Here is an 18,346-nt window from a genome sequence, read left to right on the forward strand (position 1 = left end):
TGCTAAATTTGAAAACAAACCACATTTCTATTAGCTGTATGTTTTAATTTTTTTAAACTAGAATATCATATCTTTTTGTTTGTTTGTTTATCCTAGGTGATTTGAAAGAGCTTTCTAGTGTTAATTATACTTAAGTATATGCCAGGTACTAAGTGTGAAGGTTGTTAGCAGACCACAGGCATTCGTGCGGTCAAATTCGCTTTCTGGCTGGTAAGTTTTCTTTGTCTCTTGTGCGGTTTGCAGGACAGCCACAAGGTGTCTTTGTTGTACTGTTGATTTTCTAGATCAGGGCTGCTGTGCCTGCACTACCCAGGATAACAGAGCCTCTCCTTTTACTTCAGCTGGGTTAAGGCAGATTTGCACCAGAAGAAACCAAAGCTGCTGGTCCTGTTCTTGCATTTTACAAGGCAAGAAAAAGCCTCCTGTAGTGTTGCAGAGCTCAACAGGGGTTTGTGGGGACGGCACAGCCACTGGGAATGTTCTTGTTTTCTGATTAATTTGGAGCCCTGACTTCTTGGGAAATGGGTCTGAGTGTGACCGGTTTAATTTTTGTACAGTTTGAATCACATTGCATCTAAAAGTCACTGCCAGCTAACAGTCAGGTTTGTTCATTGCAGGAGAGCTAGAGAGACCTGAAGAAGGAAACTGTAGTGTTTTCAGGGGAAACATTTCATACCTAAAGGAGTTCATACCTTAAGTTGAGCCTGAGGGAGAGAGAAGCACATGTGCAGCTACTGGATGTAGACACACAGCACAGAACAGAAGATGGCCCCTCATGAGTGAACCAGTTGTAAAGGTACCATGTTGAGGAAAATGAAGAATAGGACTGCTTATGCAGCATGTGCTGGTGCTCATGGCCTTGTGTTACTGATCCCTGTACAAGCTCAGTCCTGGCCCCACATAGGTCACAGCTGAGTTTTAAGGCAAGACTTAAAAATTACCCTTAAATGAGGTGTAAGGGAGGAGGAGAGGGATGAGAAAGAGCTCATATAGTTCTCTGCAGGGACTGCTCAGTGCAGCTTTTTGCTTGTGCTCTCCATGTAAATTTGAACCCTATAGAAAAACCCCTTGTATAATCCTGAATGGAAATATCCTTTGGCATGCTACCTCCATCCAAGATGGAGAGCATCGCTCTAACAGCCTGTAACAGGTGAATAACTTTCCTTTCTGTAGGCTGTAGAAGCACAGCATGGTAAACATAAAATTAGAAATGTGTGTGTACTCCCTCTAGCTTTACTTTTTAATCCTCTGAATATATCTACGTTAGTGCATTCTTTTAAATTTCAATGTTTCTCAGCAATTTAAAACTCCACCTTGGCCAATTGCCAGGGCTTTTTAAAGTGCAGTATTTTACAATGGAAGCCTAATTCTGGTTTGGGGGCTAACTGAACTCCATTTAAACACATTTCCGGTATGTTCTAGTTTAGCAAAATATTCCTTTGTGAGAAACGGTATTCTTAAAGATGGCTAAATGCAGAAGCACAATAAATATACAGGACACTTGTGTTACAAAGCTTTTCGAAGAGATCTCTCTATGTTGGGGAGACTTGGAGAGATAATAGCATGTGAGTTCCAGGAAATACAGATTGAAGCAGTGAGAAGTTTCTTAACATTTACTTGTTGTCTCCAAAATCAAGTCGAAATATTTAATAATGTTTTGTTTGCAAAACATGCAAAGAGGAGGAGTAAAGGGGGACAAAGGGGATGCAGCAGGAAAGAGATAAACGCCTTGAGACTGCAATCCTATATCTGTGCTTCTGTACCTTCAAACCGTATCATCCCTGCTGTTCAGGTGTAAAATTCAGGGTTATTTTGAGGTTCTCTAAATGATGTTGGAGCACACAGGATGATGGACGCTCTCCTCACCACCACTGACCTGCCTGTTCATGCTCACAATGAGCTCCATCACAGCCTTGGCAGTGGTGAGGCACTAGTGGGGTATCACCACGCCCAGTCTTGCCAGCGCAGACCCAGATTTAAGTGGTCAAACAGCCCACAGACAGTTCAGCAGGAAGGCTATAATTAGGTTGCTGACAAGAAAAGGGATAAACCTTCAGAGTAAAATCCCAGACAAGGATTTAAAGGCTTTCAGTAGTGACGTGCTCAGTTCTTTGGCTGGATGTGCCCAGGATTGTCTGCATTTACTTGTCAATCTCTTCTGTGGGAAGAATCACAGAAGAAAGCAAGCCTTCTTGGAGCATCTTTGTTGAATCTCATTCAGCAGGCCTACTTCCAGTGACAGGAATGACATTACCTCTGCAATCACCGTTAGTGAATTTGGCCCACTGAACTGTAGTGGTGCTGCAGCAGAGTAATTTTGATCCTGTACATGCATTGAAATCAATGGGATGTTTTTCCTGATAACTAAGGGCCACTCCTGCATCCTTTTTTCTCCTGACTCCTGAGTCTAAAGGTATAAATACCATTTGTGTTGGCTTGTTGCAAACATTCCTTGTAAAATAGAAAATGAAAGCTTAGAGCCTGAAGAGCACAGGCAGATATGCTACAGAGGCCTCGTGTCTGCAGCAGTCTCCTGGGCAGAGCTGTGAATGCAGGAGTCTGTCTATTGCCTTCTTATTTAATTTTGTATTAAGTTGATCATCAAAAAAAGCAGACAAAACTTTGAATCTCGCCATCTGTGTGTGTGTGCAGACATTTAAGCGGCACTGGTGCCGCGCCATTTCAATAGCTTTTGTCTGTAAAGTGTCACACTTTTCATCTACCATTTAATTCTTCTGAATGGATGTTGCTCTTCTTCCCATTATGGACCTCCATCGCTTCTATGAAACATTATTTGCATAAAAGGAACTGAATAATTGATAGAGGATGTGAGCAAGAACTAGCACACATCTTGGTAGGGGTTTGCTGGTAATCCCAGCGAGTCTAACACATAGCTCATAGCTTGTTTAATGGGATGGAAGCTGACAGGGTTTTCTTGTACCTCTGCTACAGAACTCATAGCTTCTGAATGACCTCCTTGTACTTAGCTACTTTTCTTGTTGATCTCGCTGCTCTTTTCCTCCATTAACGGGAGAATTCTTAAAGGGAATGATACAGTATGCTACAATTTGTGTTCACGTACACCGTAAAATAACTACTGCATCTGAGGTCTGGTGGGCTTAGTCTATTGCTTTTATAAAATAAAAAGGAACAAAAATCTTACATGGATTGTACTATTAAAGGCAAAGTCTGCAAACAGCTTTCATTTATAAGTGTGTTTGATCTTGAATTTAAGCATGAGTTTGATCTTGGAGTTAGTTTTTTTCCCCATATTAAGACTTTTTTGTTGGAAAAACTCTTATCTGCATACTGTAAATTTTACAGTTTTAATTTTTTGCTACTGTTCTGTAACATAAGTTATATACTGAAAGGCTTCTGCATTTTAGATGTCTCCACTTCGTGAGATGCCTGTCAGAATGAATATATATATATTTCTGAAAAGAGAAAAAGCTAGAGAAGCAGTATATCCTATAAATAAAGCATGTTTGGCAGTTGTCTGAAAAATTATCTAAGATGAAATTAGAATTGAATAATTATTCTTTTAGAGATTTATACATTTCCAAAGTGTACATTTTTTAATGATAAGCAGCTGTAATAGGAGGGTCTGGAAACAGCTGGACGATTAGTATTTTGTTTGGTGAGGGAGCAGTCTCAGCTGCTCTGACAAGCAAGCTGCCATTTGCAGTGTAATCACTTTTGATTCTAAAGCACTTGCTTTGCTTTTAACTTTCTGCAAATCCCTCTTGATATTTCTCTTTTTAAAGTAAGATGCATTTCCATATGTCCATAAAAGTTTCCCTGGCAATTCAGCATGCGGTTGGCAATGACTTGCCTTATTCCTGTTGGCTGATTTGTGAAATGAGGCTGCTTTGTTTATTAAATGTACATGAGCATAATGTAATACATACTTAATATCCTCAACTACTGCACAGATGTTTTTGTGCTGAAAGGAGACTCAAAGTTGCGCTGATTTAATTAACCTTTCATTTTCTCCCATTTGGAAAGCAATTTCTTGAGAACTACTATTCCTGATAAACATGTTATTCCATAGTTTAAACGTTCTTCGTAGAAATAAATAGTTTTCAGTATTCTCTGAAGAGAAGTATTTGAGAATAAAAAGAATTTAAAAAAAATAGCATGAAAATCACTGGTCGAGATATTTCTGTTCGTTCTGCCATTTTCTCTCAGAACTGTGCCTGATGTTTTGGGGGAAAAGGTTTTCTGTGACAAAAAGCTGCTGCATAACGTATTTTGTTAATGTGTCGATATTTTATTCCTCAAAATATTCTACATATGTTTTTTTTATTCTCATAAAATTAAGTAGCAAATATATATCAGTAGCATTTTAAAATTTCAGTTCTTATTCTTTCCCATCAATTTGGCTGAAAACAGGTATTTGCAAACACTGGTAGCCTAATTTCTTATGGCCTTTCATTTTTTATGAAGTGTTTTCAAAAGACTTCAATCAACCTTAATGGTGCATTTTTAGTTAAGGAAACAGAATGGAGAGAAGTCAATTTAAGCTCCCCAATGAACAAGTGTGTACAGAAAAAAAAGGCATAAATGGGTTTAGAAAACAGCCAGTACAAGCAAAATGCAGCGAGCAGAGCGCTCAGGGAAGCCAAGATATAATGGAAAGAGTAAAATACTGCAGAGCTTTTTAAACTATATACAATTGGAACAATGGACTGGACCCAGACATCTATGTTAAACTGTTAGAAGATAGGTGAAAAGCAAGCTGCAATTCTGTAACCGGGGCTAGAGAATACTAGAATGGAAGGGCTTAAAGCTGAAGCAAATGAATGTAGGGTAGTTTAGCAGGATAGAAATCAAGTCAAAATTGGCATATTTCACTGTTTAATTTACCATGTGAAGAACCATCTCCTGGCTTTCTGTATTAAAGGACTATTAGTACCAGCCTCCTTAATGAAGCTTCCTTTATGCCACCTGTGAAATAATAATACCTTTTCTGCACACCTTTTTTTTTTTTTTAAACCAAAATACCTTAAAAGCATTGAGTAACTAAGTAAGGTAGCCTCTGCGAGAATACATTATATATCTACGAAACATATACAAAAGAAATACACCTGGGAAACAATTACACAGTGATTGTTTAATTGCCTCCCATGATTTAAACATGGCATTAATAATACATAATATATTTTTCCAAAGCATCGCAGCCTTGCTGGTAAAAGGGTAAGTACATAAATATTAAAAATCCAGACTAAAATAATTCAGTCTTGCTAAACCTGATGGGTGCATACTCTCAGTTGTCTGGGCCCAATCACCTCTTTGAAACAAACTACTTTACAGGGTACCAGCAATTATTATCACTTGTATCGTAGCGTATCAGTTATTCTTTGCTTTTATGCATGCTTACAGTTGAGTGCAGTTGTTTTTAATGCCTGCCTTACCCAAATGGATTGAATCATAGTGTAGCTTAATGCAAAGATTTCGTAGTGTACACAGGGATGAGTAGCACTAAGGCAACGAAACATAGTCCTCATTATTCTTTTAAGGGGAATGTCAACAAGAAGAGGAATTAGAGAGGAAATCGTTGTAACTCCAAAAGAACATCTGACTAACCACTACAGATGACATGTTTTTTTCCCTTTTTATCCTCTTCGCAATCCATAAAGGAGGATTTTTCCAAAACAATTAATTTGGTTGCCAAACCCTTCTTAATTCTAAGGAGATTTAAAACTCATCTACTTGGAGTCTGTCTCATGGAGCTAGACCCACAACCGGATTACAAGCTATTCCATCATATGGCTGTTGTTAGCCCAGTTGCTGCTATGTGGTACATAATTGGACTGCTAAAAAAAAAAAAAGACGACATAAACCCCCCAGTCTTCTTTACTAAGCCTGCTGGCACCTCCACCATTTTATTATTTGTATTACTTTCTCCTCAAAATAAAAGCTCAGCAGCCTGAGAGAAAAAGGATTTCCAAAACCTTCTTCCACGTAACCTTGACATGCAGTCCCTGGTACAAACATTAATGCTCTAAGCTAAACCAGTCAATAGCCAGCGTTGTGCGCTGCAATCCCGCAGCAAAACTGAGGTTTAACTTAGAAAAATGGCTGCTGTTTGTGTCTAGTGTTGGAGAGCATACGGCAAATTTCCACTTAACAGGAATCATGGTTTACGGCACAAAGTCCTGCGTTAATTCTTTTAATTAGTGTGTGTGTGTACACACAAGTATGTGTGTTGTTTTGTTTCTTTAGAGAGAATCCGTGACCTTAAACAAGCCAAAGAAGACTTAAACCCTGATTCACCCTTTTGCAACAACACTGGGGTCATGGCAATGTTTTCTTTCTCTCTGCTGGCAGTGCACAATGGTCTGCGCTTGGTCTTTGCAAGCCAAGACAGGGCCAACAGTCAGACAATGTTCACACTTACAGCCACGATCTTGGTCCTTTGGCGTTCCAAATCAGACACCCCCTGAGCACAACACCACTGCCACCTAGGCTTTGCACATGTTACCTCTGTGTGGGAACTGTGAAGGTCGCAGAAGATGGAGGAACATACCAAGGGCTTGTCCTAAGGTGGCACCAGAAGCATTCCTGGTTCAGTTGCTTTAGAGGTGCTGTTGGAGCGCTCAGATTAGGTTTCACCCTACAGTATTAGCCCAATTGCTCCACTGGCAGCTTCATACCCTTTGTGTTCTTTCAATGTAATCATTTTATTTAATGTACTGTAGGCATATAATTGGTATTAAGCTCGTAAGCATAATCTGCGGAAGCCCAGAAACTGCAGCTGCATGCCCATCTCAGCACCAAGTTATGGGTACAGGTAGTCTCTGATAAAAGAACAGCGGTCTTAGGCAAGTGCATTACTGGAAAGGCATTTCTTTCTACATAAACTTAAAAATAAAATAAAAGATCTGTAACATGTTAATATTGATTAAAAGTTGCTTTTTTTTTTCTTTTTTCTTTCCACTAACAGAATCCAATCCTAATGTGTTATTCTGTGATTGGGATATACATGGCCCTACTCATATCCTACATTAATCTGATGACGTACTTGTGTGAGAACAAAAGTTCCAGATCAAGTAAATATGCTTCTTCACCTTTCTTTTGCAAAGATCAACAACAGCGGTGTCAGCTAGTGTCATTTCTTCTGTTACCCATAAAAATGAGCCTAGCAATAAATCAGTGCTCTTAGCTGGTAATAGTTTTCTGATTTAGTAAATCTAAACTATTTCCAAAAATTAGAAGTTTGTGCCCTTTATCAATCCCTTCACTCATCCTGTTCCATTCTAACCCAATTTGTGACTGGACATGATCTCAAGTGCACTGATTGTGTTCTATCTCCCTCTTTTTCCCTATTTTTTTTTTTTTGTCCTCGTTTACGTGAGTTGTTCCCAGGTTAAGTATAAACTGATTTAAAGCACGAACAAGAGCTGACTCTAGACCTGACTGCCCAATATGCATCAACACTGGAAAACGCATGGGACAACCTTGTACTTTCAAAGAAATAATACATGAATCATAGAGAAGAAGTGGAGTTTGACATGCAGCACAGACTGACTAGTAAAAGAGAGAACGTAGCAGTTGGGATAGGGTATCTGCCTGGGAAGGTGCTAGGATGCTGATGCATGTGAGAGCCAATCATTCAAATTCCTGCATAGCAGCCCCAATTTTATCTAGGGTTCAATGCTTTAATTTTCCTGTCTAAAGTTCAGTGTGCCAAGAAGGAAACTGCTTAAAGCTAAATATTTTAAATTCAGAGAATCTTTTTTAAACTATTTTTTTCAGAAGTAAAATATGTTTGCACCAGATTTTTGCCTTTGAGTTTCAGTTTTCCAGCTTGCAATAAGGCAGGAGGCCAAGTGTATCCTGTCTGGTAAACAGTACCCTTGTGCTGGGAAAGGAGCTGCCCCACAGTGCCCCTTCCCTGTCTCTGATCCTCTTTGGAGAAAAACATTGAAGTGTGAGTTTGATAAATTCCAACTTCTGAATCCAGGGTGAGATTTGTCCTCCCCATTGCTACCAAGAAGCTTTGGCGTTCCTGCTGTTGCTCGGACAGCAGTGTACAGGATCTGTTTTGCCCTATGACAGCAAAGCAAAGGGGAAATCCATTACTGTTCTTCATTCGCACTCTCTGCGGGGCTCAGAGAGAATGCCCATTCTTCGTTTCCTTCTTGTTGTACAGCTCAAGCCAACTCTAGCAATACCCCTTCCTCTCCCTGTTTTGTTCGGTACGTTACGTCATCTAGAACCAAACAAACTGCAACATTTCCTAAAACAGAAATTGTTTTTAAAAAATGCAGGCTGGCCAGCTGTTTGGAGTCTCGCCACTGGGAACGCTGCCTTCAGAATCCACACTTGATGCTCCTGCACAGCCCCTGCGCTGCTCACCAATCTGTCCATCTGCCTGCATGGCATGGCGCCAGCTCTTTAGTTGGCCCGGTCTTTATCCGAAGCAATGTGGATTTGGACTGACAGTCTCAGTAACCCCAAGTGCCGCTTTGTCTGCCAGAAGTCCCTCTACAGCGACACCACTGCTTCTCTTGCTAGACTGCTGCCCCTGGTTGGTACCTTGCTCCCAGTGGCCTTTCAGCTCTCAGGAAAGGACAGAGATTAATTCAGAGCCATAAAGTTACTAGTCAATATAAAATAAAAACATTGCATTTTTATATACATCAATGTTATGTCCATCACTAGATTCCTTAGATTAGTAGTTATGTATTTGAGGTACATGAAAATGTAAGAAAAGCTGTTATCACGTAATGTGCAAACTAAGTCACAAAACTCCCATTGGTTTTACTGTGACCAGCATTTGCCCCCTGAATTTATTTTTGCTAAAGCTGTTTTAAAGCAACAGAATGCTCCAAGGAAGTCCCATTGAAATGAATGAGGTTCCTGGTAGAGACATATCCAATGTGAGTGTGGGTACCAGGGTATGCTTCTGAGAGTAGAGCATGTAGCTTTTCAGTACTTGTTCTTTTGTGTAGTTCCGTACATGAATGATTATTTAGATGCACTTACTTTCTGACACCACACTGGGAAGGAATTTTTGGGTTCGTCAAAATTTATAAATGACTTCTGCAACCCTTGCCTCAGAAGCAACCTCATTCGTTCCCAAGCTCTTCTTAGTTTCAAGAAGCATATTTGCTCTGCAGTCTTCACAAATCAACATGGCATTACTTTTTTTTTTTTTTCTCTTTTTTTCAGAGATCTAGGTAGCCTATGCATTACATGGAGGAAATCAAATACCAGGTAGTCATTGTAATGATAATTTATCTCTCAGTCAATTGTTATTTAGTGAAAAGTAAAAGTTTACATTTTTCATCTGGAAATAATTGATTTAGGTTCTTTTTTTCTAAGACCACCTGGTGCATGGAGTTGATCATATCCGAGTGGAGAGGTCTTATATATTAATTTCTTTATTAACTTATTTAGAGCTGGTATTATCGTTTTAATTATTTGTTTACATTTACAACCTTTTGCATTAAAAAAAAAAATCTATGAAAGACAAAAGTGCAAAGAAAACAGTAAGATAAGATTGACTTTGATGCTTCCTTAGGAAAACTGCCCTAAGACAAAGCTTGCATCACTTCTGTGTCCACAACACAGCCCCTCCATCTTACAGTTTCCTTGACAGTGAGCAAAGAGGTCAGGGCAGGTTTACTGGGCACCGTCCAGGCAGCCAGCCAAAGCAGACAGAGCCCTGCATCCTCCTGCCACCAGCAAATGACGGCCACTGCTCGCCCCTTGGCACGCAGCCGGAGATCAGTGGCACTTGAGATGGGTTTTCTGGGCCCCCCGGGCTCTCCCAGGCTGCACCAAGGGGCAAGGATAGGCGCAGGCATTAGCTGGGCACTGCTCCTGAGCCAGCACAACCGGGCGCTACCTCTAGCACGTGTCCCTGCTCCAGCCCCTCTGTTTCTTTTGAAGTACACGGCTGTCTTGCATATTCACTGATGTAGTAAGGAAATCTTCCGTGTGCTCGGCTTGCTTCCCAGTTACGTCTCAGTCAGAGCTGACAGGATAAACAACAGGAAAAGGTTCTGTGTTACACAAATGATACGCAGACAAGCATGACCCAAGTAACAGAGTAAATAGCATCATCGCTACTGATGTTTTGGAGGAACCGATGAATATCCAGGAGTGCTATCAGAAAATGAAGGGTGTCATATCAGGTGATGAACCCCAGCCAGATAAGGCCCTGGGCTTGATAGAGGATGAATTTGTAGTTACTCTTAAAGACATAGCTTTGTCATAACATGGCAGCAAAAAAAGAATGAATTTATTCCTAAATGCTACAGACACTGATGAAATACCAAACAAAAAGGAAGAAGGGACTTCACTAGGACCAGAAGGTGCTGAAAGAGCCAGTGCATTGGCTAGAATCAAGTACAAGTCTTACTCTGTGGTTGTTGGGGCCTCCAAATCCAGAAGACATCATCAAGTAAAATTAGAATCTTCTAAATCAGGACTGGATTATCAGAAATCTCCAAAGTAAAAAGGAAACAAAAACAAACAAAGAAAAGCCAACAATATAAGACCACAGCCAACAAGGAGAAGAAATTCTGTGGAAGACAAAGGTGAGATGCAAACAGTAAAGAAAACAGTTACTCAGCACATCGGGATGCCTATAATCACAGAAGATAATTCAGATGAAGAAGAAATATATTTTCCCAAGAGGAGAAGAAGGTCGAGGATCCATCTGGAGGAGCACTGATGTGACTTTCAGTGATAAAATGTAAATGTCAGATGTAACACAAACTGCTCATCTGGATGCCTGTGAACAAAGAAGCTGGTGAAGGGACTAGAGAACAAGACCTACGAGGAGTGGTTGAGGGAACTGGGGCTGTTCAGTCTGGAGAAGAGGAGGCTGTGGGGAGACCTCTCTCTCTACCTGAAAGGAGGCTGCAGTGAGGGGGGTGCGGCTCTCTCCTCTCAGTTGGCAAGTGATAGGATGAGAGAAAATGGCCTTGAGTTGCACGAGGGGAAGTTTAGACTGGGTATTAGGAAGAGAGTGGTCAAGCATCGGAACAGGCTGCCCAGGGAAGTGGTGGAGTCCCTGTCCCTGGAGGCATTTAAGAGATGTGGGGACGTGGCACTGAGGGATATGGTTCAGTGATGGGACTCGGTAGGTCATGTTGATTGTTGGACTTGCTGATCTTGAAGGTCTTTTCCAACCTAGATGGTTCTACGGTTTGCATCATGGGAAACTCAGTCACTTAAATCTGTATTTAAGCACCTTTAAAAACTGGGGTGCTCATTTCTAGGCACCATAACATATTATGACAAATCAAACCAGCTACAAGATCTCTGACAGCTCAATGTGCTCCCGTCTTTTCAAAAAAAAAGACTACCAAAGTGAGGCAACTTTACCACTTCAGAACATTTCTCAGTTATGTACTGAAACCTTTCCATGCTTACCAGAAAGTTCTTGAAAAAGAACTTACGGTTATAAATAGGGTTATAAAATAGGGTTATAATTAGACAGGTATCTGATTATATTATTTCCAGAATTTCCTATTTTCATTCTTTCCATTTTTATGGCATATTTTCAGCTTGCCTTTATTTTCTGTTTCCCCATTTTCTGTTATTTTTGCTACTACACAGTCTTTCTAAGATTCTTCATCAGACTAAGCTTTAAAAGAAAGCACATGCACAGCGTAGCACACAGTTCCTCCGCTGTGCAGGGAAACAACATGGAATCTGCAGCGGCCAAGCTACCCTAAACTATCCCAGTATTTATTCTGGTATTCAGGCTCTGTCAGCCTTCTTCAGGGGCAGTAATAACATTATAATGGGACCAGGAGACAGAACTGTCAAATTCTTTCCGAGACAATCTTCTAGGCTCATCAGCATAGACAATCATTCCTTTCACTTCTGGAGTAATAGGAAGATTTTAAGCAATATCTTTTGATTTGACTTGGACTTGAAAAATGACATAGCTGGGGGCCTTATTTTAAATGCAACGAGACTGAAATGTAAAGTGCAATTTCCCATGCAGTCTGTGGAGAGAATGAGGCACTTGTCCCAGTTCTCTTAATTGTCTCTGATTGCTGTTTGTGTAGCACAGTCACTTCCTCGTCTTCGAAATCACCTTCAAGGGCTCCAACATTTTTCACTTCACTGTTTTAAATCAGGGAGGGCTGAACACCCACCCATTCAGCCATTATGGCTCTTTTATGTTATTTATGTGGTTTATGCTATTAGGCTTTAAAATTTTGTTTATTTAATTGGCCTTAACAAGTACTTAAGTAACAGTTTTGAGGACACATCAGTGGGACTCAGCACATGTTGATTAAGGTGTGCTTAACCTGACAGTTAATATTTTGTACCATTTTCCCAGCAGCCGTAACTGTTATGGAAGAAGTGCTAATTTTCCAAAAATGTTTAGAGCTTGATTATTATGTTGTTTCTTTATTCACATGGCTTCATTATTTTGTTGGCACTGCTCTGTGAGAGATGAAGTAGTGCTATTATTTCTCCTCCCAACTCCTTTCAGTCTCTTGCAATCATTTAGGCACATGTGTGACATTACTCAGATAAGCAATTCTGTCTGCCTGCAATGAGACTGGCCAGATGAATAACCCCATAAAACAGCTGCCCACCTTCAGGAGCGAGCACCGTATTTTCTGGCATACACCTGGCGAGGTGAACAAGAAACGGTAAAAATCACAGTCATATGTCCCACCAAATCTTCTTTGTTTAAGTAAACAGCTTGCATTCAGAAGAGAAATTCTGCCAGTCATAAGCTCTAGAGACTCGCTTGTTTTTGAGGGGAGCCCAAAAGGAGGGAAAGGTAAGGTAGCAGAAATTGCCAAGAAAGGTTGCAGGTGAGTGGAGGCCAGAGAGGCCCCTAAAAGTAGAAAGGGTGTTGTGGTCTGTGGCTGGACTATTAGAAGCTGCTCTTAGGTACTCCTAAGTTATCCAAGACCGCAGAAGTCCAACTTAGCTTTTTACATCAAATCATTCATGAAAGTCAGCAGGAGCTGGAGATAAACTATTCATTCTCTGCACATCTACGTGAAAGGAACTCTCAGGAGAGATCCTTAAGGTCCTGCCAAGAAAACAAGTGGAACCATTTTAAGAATGGGAGGAAACATTTATAACTGAACTCACCAGAAGTGTATTTTTATTAGTTAATTCTACCAGAATAAAGATGCCACCTTTCCTTAGATAAGTGGGTGGCACAGAGGGGATCAGGGGAGGATATGAGGGCTGGAAGGGGTGCGGCTATGATGCCAGCCTGGTTTTAAACATGACACCACTGAACCTCTGTGGCCCTAATCTTCAAGACACCCTGACGCAACCAGAGTGCTCAGGTTACACCCGCCGCCTCTCTCCTTCCATTCTTCCCTAGTTGTCAAGATGGTACTACTAATTGTCGTACCACTATTGGCTTCTAGTGGAGATGCATCTAAAACAATTCCTTATAAAACCTAACATTCATCCAGAAGGTTTCCAAGGTCATGTAGCATTAAGTAGGCTCTGATTCCCTAGCAGCGTAGTTGCAAAAGCCAGCAGAAGCTGGCTTTCTTTTACCTTTCTTCACTGAAGAAATAAAAATTTGAAATGCTCATTGGACGTTGTCTTATTTTTCACAGCTTTTTGTTGTTATTTTTCAAGTTATCTTAACAATGCTGTCCATTCATGGATCTGAACGTGCTGTACAGGGGTCCTGCCCTAAAGAGCCAACAACAGGGCAAAAGACCACAGATGGGCAGAGACTAACAGACCACAGGGAAGGAAACAATCAAATAAGCCAAGTCTGCATCTGTTCAGGGGGGCTCAGAACACCTGCACTTTCATCTTAAAGAAAATAAGACTCCAGCAATATTAAAGACAGTGGCAGTTTCAAACCATGTAAGCCAACTCTTTTTTTTTTCCCCACAAAAAGAAAGTTAGTGCCACATAAAATGTGAATTTTCATTAAGGCACCTAGAGTAGCAACAGGGGAAGGGAATAAAGGATGTTTTTAAAATGAACACTTTTGCTTTAAATACAACATTTGAAATGAAAAGTATCAACTGTTTTTCATTCTCTACCTTTAACAACATGTTAAAGGGTTTCTTAGCAGTACTTGTGACAATGGGAGTAAGTCAGGGTTAACTTGGCAGAAACCCCATACCACACTTAGCTGGTCCCTATTGTAACAGTGAACAAAGGTTTTATTAACATCTTACCCCTTGTTGGGCCCAAGAGTCCTTCTTTTCAACACAACAGGAGCTTTGAGTCTTCAATTTACAGCTCTGTGGAGGGGATTTATGCTGTCAGATTCAGCATGTTGTTCAGCATTTGTTTACATTTATTTCCAACCGTCCCCATCAAAAGTTATCTATGAGAAGCAGAGACTATTTTTTAAAAAGGGTATTTTTAAAATGTGTCCAATATGGGCACAAAATCAATGTGTGAAAAGCTTTCCAAACTCCAAAACCAAGCTGCACATAAAAGATGGGATGGAGGAGGGGCTGTAGCTCATGAAGGCTGCCTTCTATGCTAACAGCAGAGGAAAATCAGAACAAAAAACCCTTCGTTGAGAAAATCTTGCTCCCCAGGTGCCTACCAGTTCAGGTGCCTGAGAAAACCACAGCTGTCAGGAGGAAAAAAGGTGTTGCATCGCTTGCTGGAGCAACCAAGGAGAGCTGCATTCATCACCCCACCGCGCTGGTGGGCCACGTGCCCGCTGAGGCTCTGCGTGAGCCACCTCCACGGGGTGCCACAGCCTCTGCTTGCTCCAGGTCTGAATGCGAGGTCGCGTCGAGCCCTCTGTGGCTATCCGGTCTGAACGGAGCATCAGAAACAGAGAAACAGAGTTTGGGGTCAAATGGACAGACTTCCTAGTGACTGTCGCTGTCGGGGCATCCAGAGATTGCCTCCTGTGTCTAATCTCAGACCCCTGTACCAGCACTGAAAGGGATCAGCTAGAAGTACCTTGGACTGACTCAGAAGGATCCCGTGAAAGATGACAGCAGAGGCTGCATACTGAGGTTAAATATATCTCACTCAACAGCAGGGGGGCCTACTAATAACTCAGCATGCACCCATAGTGTAGTCACCTGTCAAATGGGATGTCCCTGCTCAGGACATCCTCACTTTCAACCCTATCCCAGTCCAAAACAAACGTAATTCATTCTATGACTCTAGAGGACACAACGCATTGCCAATCCTTGTGCCTTGTTGGATTTAAGATGCATTTTTGGAAGGACAATCTGCTGTCACCTGGCAAGAGATGTTTCCAGCCCAAGCATCTGATAGTCACTTTTGAAGTGACTTTCTTTTGAAGTGACACTTTTGAAGGCTACAGCTTGCAGTCCTTCACAGAATGGTGGTGATCAGACACCAGGAGGGACATACACAGGTTGCTTTCCCCACAAGCACAGCGCCCTCTAACTTGAGCCCAGGCGCTGGCCTTCCTAAAATGTCGAGGTTTCCTAATTCCTTTAGTATCCAAACATGTCCTGATGCATTTTGTGCTAGACTTCAGGGCACTGCAAAGAAGCATCCCTTGTGCTTTTTGTGTCCATCCTCGAGTTCAATCTCATGGAAAAGCTGGCGGCAAAGGGATTGGCATACGCTTTTACGCAGGATCCCCAAACCACTGATGTTACATGGAGTTATATCAATTTTTTTCCCAAAGCAAATGGTGATTTCTCAATTTCTTCACCAAGGTCTGTGCTTCCAGTTTCAGTTCCAGCTGCTGTAAAGCAGCAAATAAAATGGGCTGCTCTCCTACCTCGAGAGGGCACCACGAGACAGCTGAAAAAAGGAACGGAAGCAAACAGGCTTTACCTCAGGCACTACATTTTCATGTCATGATGTTCAATCACAGTAATTAGCAATAATCACATAAGCAACAGGAACTTCCCTTACCTCCCTTCACCCCTCCAAAGAATGGAGTCTGTTTCATTAAAACCTCTGCTTTCTTCTTAATCCCACGGTCCAGTTCATGGGCGCTTCCTTCAGCAACCGGAATTCAGCAGTTTTGCTGACAAGATATCAGGTCAGCATGTCAGCCTCGAAAGGAAAAACACATTATTCATGAATAACCTGACTTCAAAATGGGATTGTTAAAAGGGGGAGAAACTCTTAAATGCTAGCAGGACTTATTCAACAAACTGAAACCTATCGCTAGTGTGACTGCTGCTATGTTTTCCGTAACAACTATGACCTACTTACAACAAATGAGCTGTGTCTATGAAGCAGCATTTGTGCCTTTTATTTAAATAATTATAACACAAAGAGATTCATACCACCCTGCTGTGAAGACCCTATGGCCTGACCTGCTCAAACAATGGAGGTAGGAGTGAGTAGATTAATTGTAAATATCCTAAATGAATTTTAGCAACAATTTTACTCCTTTCTTAGATGCGTCCACTTTATAATGTTATCCTTGCATATCTTATTGACAAATCTAATTTGGGGCGTTATTGATAATATTGTAACATAAAAATTGAAGAAAACCAAAGACATTTCAAGCCAAAGAAGTATATTAAAAAACTAAGTAAACTACATTTATCTGTTAAAAATACTCAATGAGTTTGGACAATGAAAGGAGACTAGAGGGTTTTGAATGGACTTCAATTTCTCGGCGTAGATGAAAGAACAGGCCTGGGTACTCCTGACCTCCAAATGGGTTGAAAATACAGGCTGCCTGCGACACAAAGGCATATTCACTACTGAATCCCCAGAAACCAGGATTATGCTCCCAAAGTCCTTAATGCACTGTCTGAGCCCTCCATTATAGACCAGAAAGTGTGCATTCGAGGTAGGGCCCAACATAAGAAGTCTTCGCAGTTGGATGTAAATCCATGTTGGGAATCGATGACTATTCAGTGTGAGTGGCACGGGTAAAGGAAGAGAACGGCAGCCCTCTTAGTCTGCTCCTCGAGGCTCTAAGTCCCATTTAACCCAAAACAACATGTAAAATGATAAAGGCAAAGACAAAATTGGATGTATTCAGAACATCTGGCAACCTGATGGAGATAGCAGTCTGTGACATTTTGCAGCCAGCATTTCCCAACACTTCATATACTCAGGAAACAACACACACTACTTCCTCACTGCAGGTGAGCCAAGGACAGAATCAGTGAGGCCTTGTTGTTGGAAAGAACCTTGCAGAAAAAGCATGGTTGACAGAAGAAACTATGTTGTATAAATATAAAGAAAATAAATGATACGTTCATAACCAATAGACTTTGATTTACACACATTTATTTCGGGGCAGGTATCCTGTTGTTAAAACAGAAATGCTACAAATACAATATTTTAGAACTCAGATAACAAAACAGAGAATTAAATACCTGCAGTTTCTTTTCTGCATAAACTTTAAACGTTAGTAATTTTATGGATTGTTTTTGTCTTCTTTTCAGATTTCGGACAGCATCCAGAGCTCAGGATAATGACATGGTCTTAGTGATGTGAGGGTCACAAGTTAAAAAACAGATAACTAATGGTGTGTGGATTTTGTGGGAACCTGAGATAATTAAATCTTCATCCCTCCAACTCTATCCCAAATGGTTCTTTATAAAGATTTATAACAGGCAAACAGCAATTTCATGAAGTTCAACAAAGAGAATTGCAAAGCCGTGCAGCTGGGGAAGAACAACCTCACGTACCAGTGGGCACCAAACAGCTGGAAAGCAGCTTTGCAGGAACGGCCACGGGGGTCCTGGTGGACAACAAGTTGAGCATAAGCCAGCAATATGCCCTTACAGCAAAGAAAACCAACAGCCTCCAAGGCTGCATTAGGAAGAGCATCTCCAGCAGGCCAAGGGAGGTGATCCTCGTCCTCTCCTCTGCGCTGGTAAGGCCACATCTGCAGTTCTCGGTCCAGTCCTGGGCTCCCCAGTACAAAGGAGACTAGGACATACTGGGATGAGTCCAGTGAAGGGTCATGATGATGGTTAAGGGATTGGAGCATCTGCTGTACGAGGAGAGACTGATGGAGCTGGGACTGTTTAGCCTGAAGAAGCTCAGGAAAATCTTATCAATGTGTACAAACAACTGAAGTGAAGGAGTAAGAAAATACAGCAAGGCTCTTCTCAGTGATGCCCAGTAAGTGGACAAGAAGTAATGGAGACATTGAAATAGAGTAAACTCTGTTTAATCATAAGAAAAAAAAATACTGTGAAGGAGGTCAAACACTGGAACAGGTTGCCCAGACAGGTTGTGCAGTCTTGGAGCTACTCAAAACCAAACTGGACACAGCCCTGAGCAACCTGCTCTAGCTGACCCTGCTTTGAGCAGAGCTTGGACTAAAACACCTCCAAAGGTCCCTTCCAACCTCAGCACTTCTGTGATTCTGTGATTGCTGAGACATTTTTTTTCCAGGTTATCGATGTGTTCTGCAACAGGAAGAGCAACAAGCTGTATCAACAAA

The 18,346-nt window shown here is 41.3% G+C and overlaps 1 pseudogene; it reads left to right on the forward strand.

Annotated features, from left to right (window-relative positions):
* Nucleotides 1-8,428: 8,428 nt before the first annotated feature.
* Nucleotides 8,429-11,487, forward strand: LOC121070539 (annotated as a pseudogene).
* Nucleotides 11,488-18,346: the final 6,859 nt, after the last annotated feature.

Source organism: Cygnus olor, chromosome 5 (genome assembly GCF_009769625.2).
Source record: "Cygnus olor isolate bCygOlo1 chromosome 5, bCygOlo1.pri.v2, whole genome shotgun sequence".
Classification (NCBI taxonomy): Eukaryota; Metazoa; Chordata; class Aves; order Anseriformes; family Anatidae; genus Cygnus; species Cygnus olor.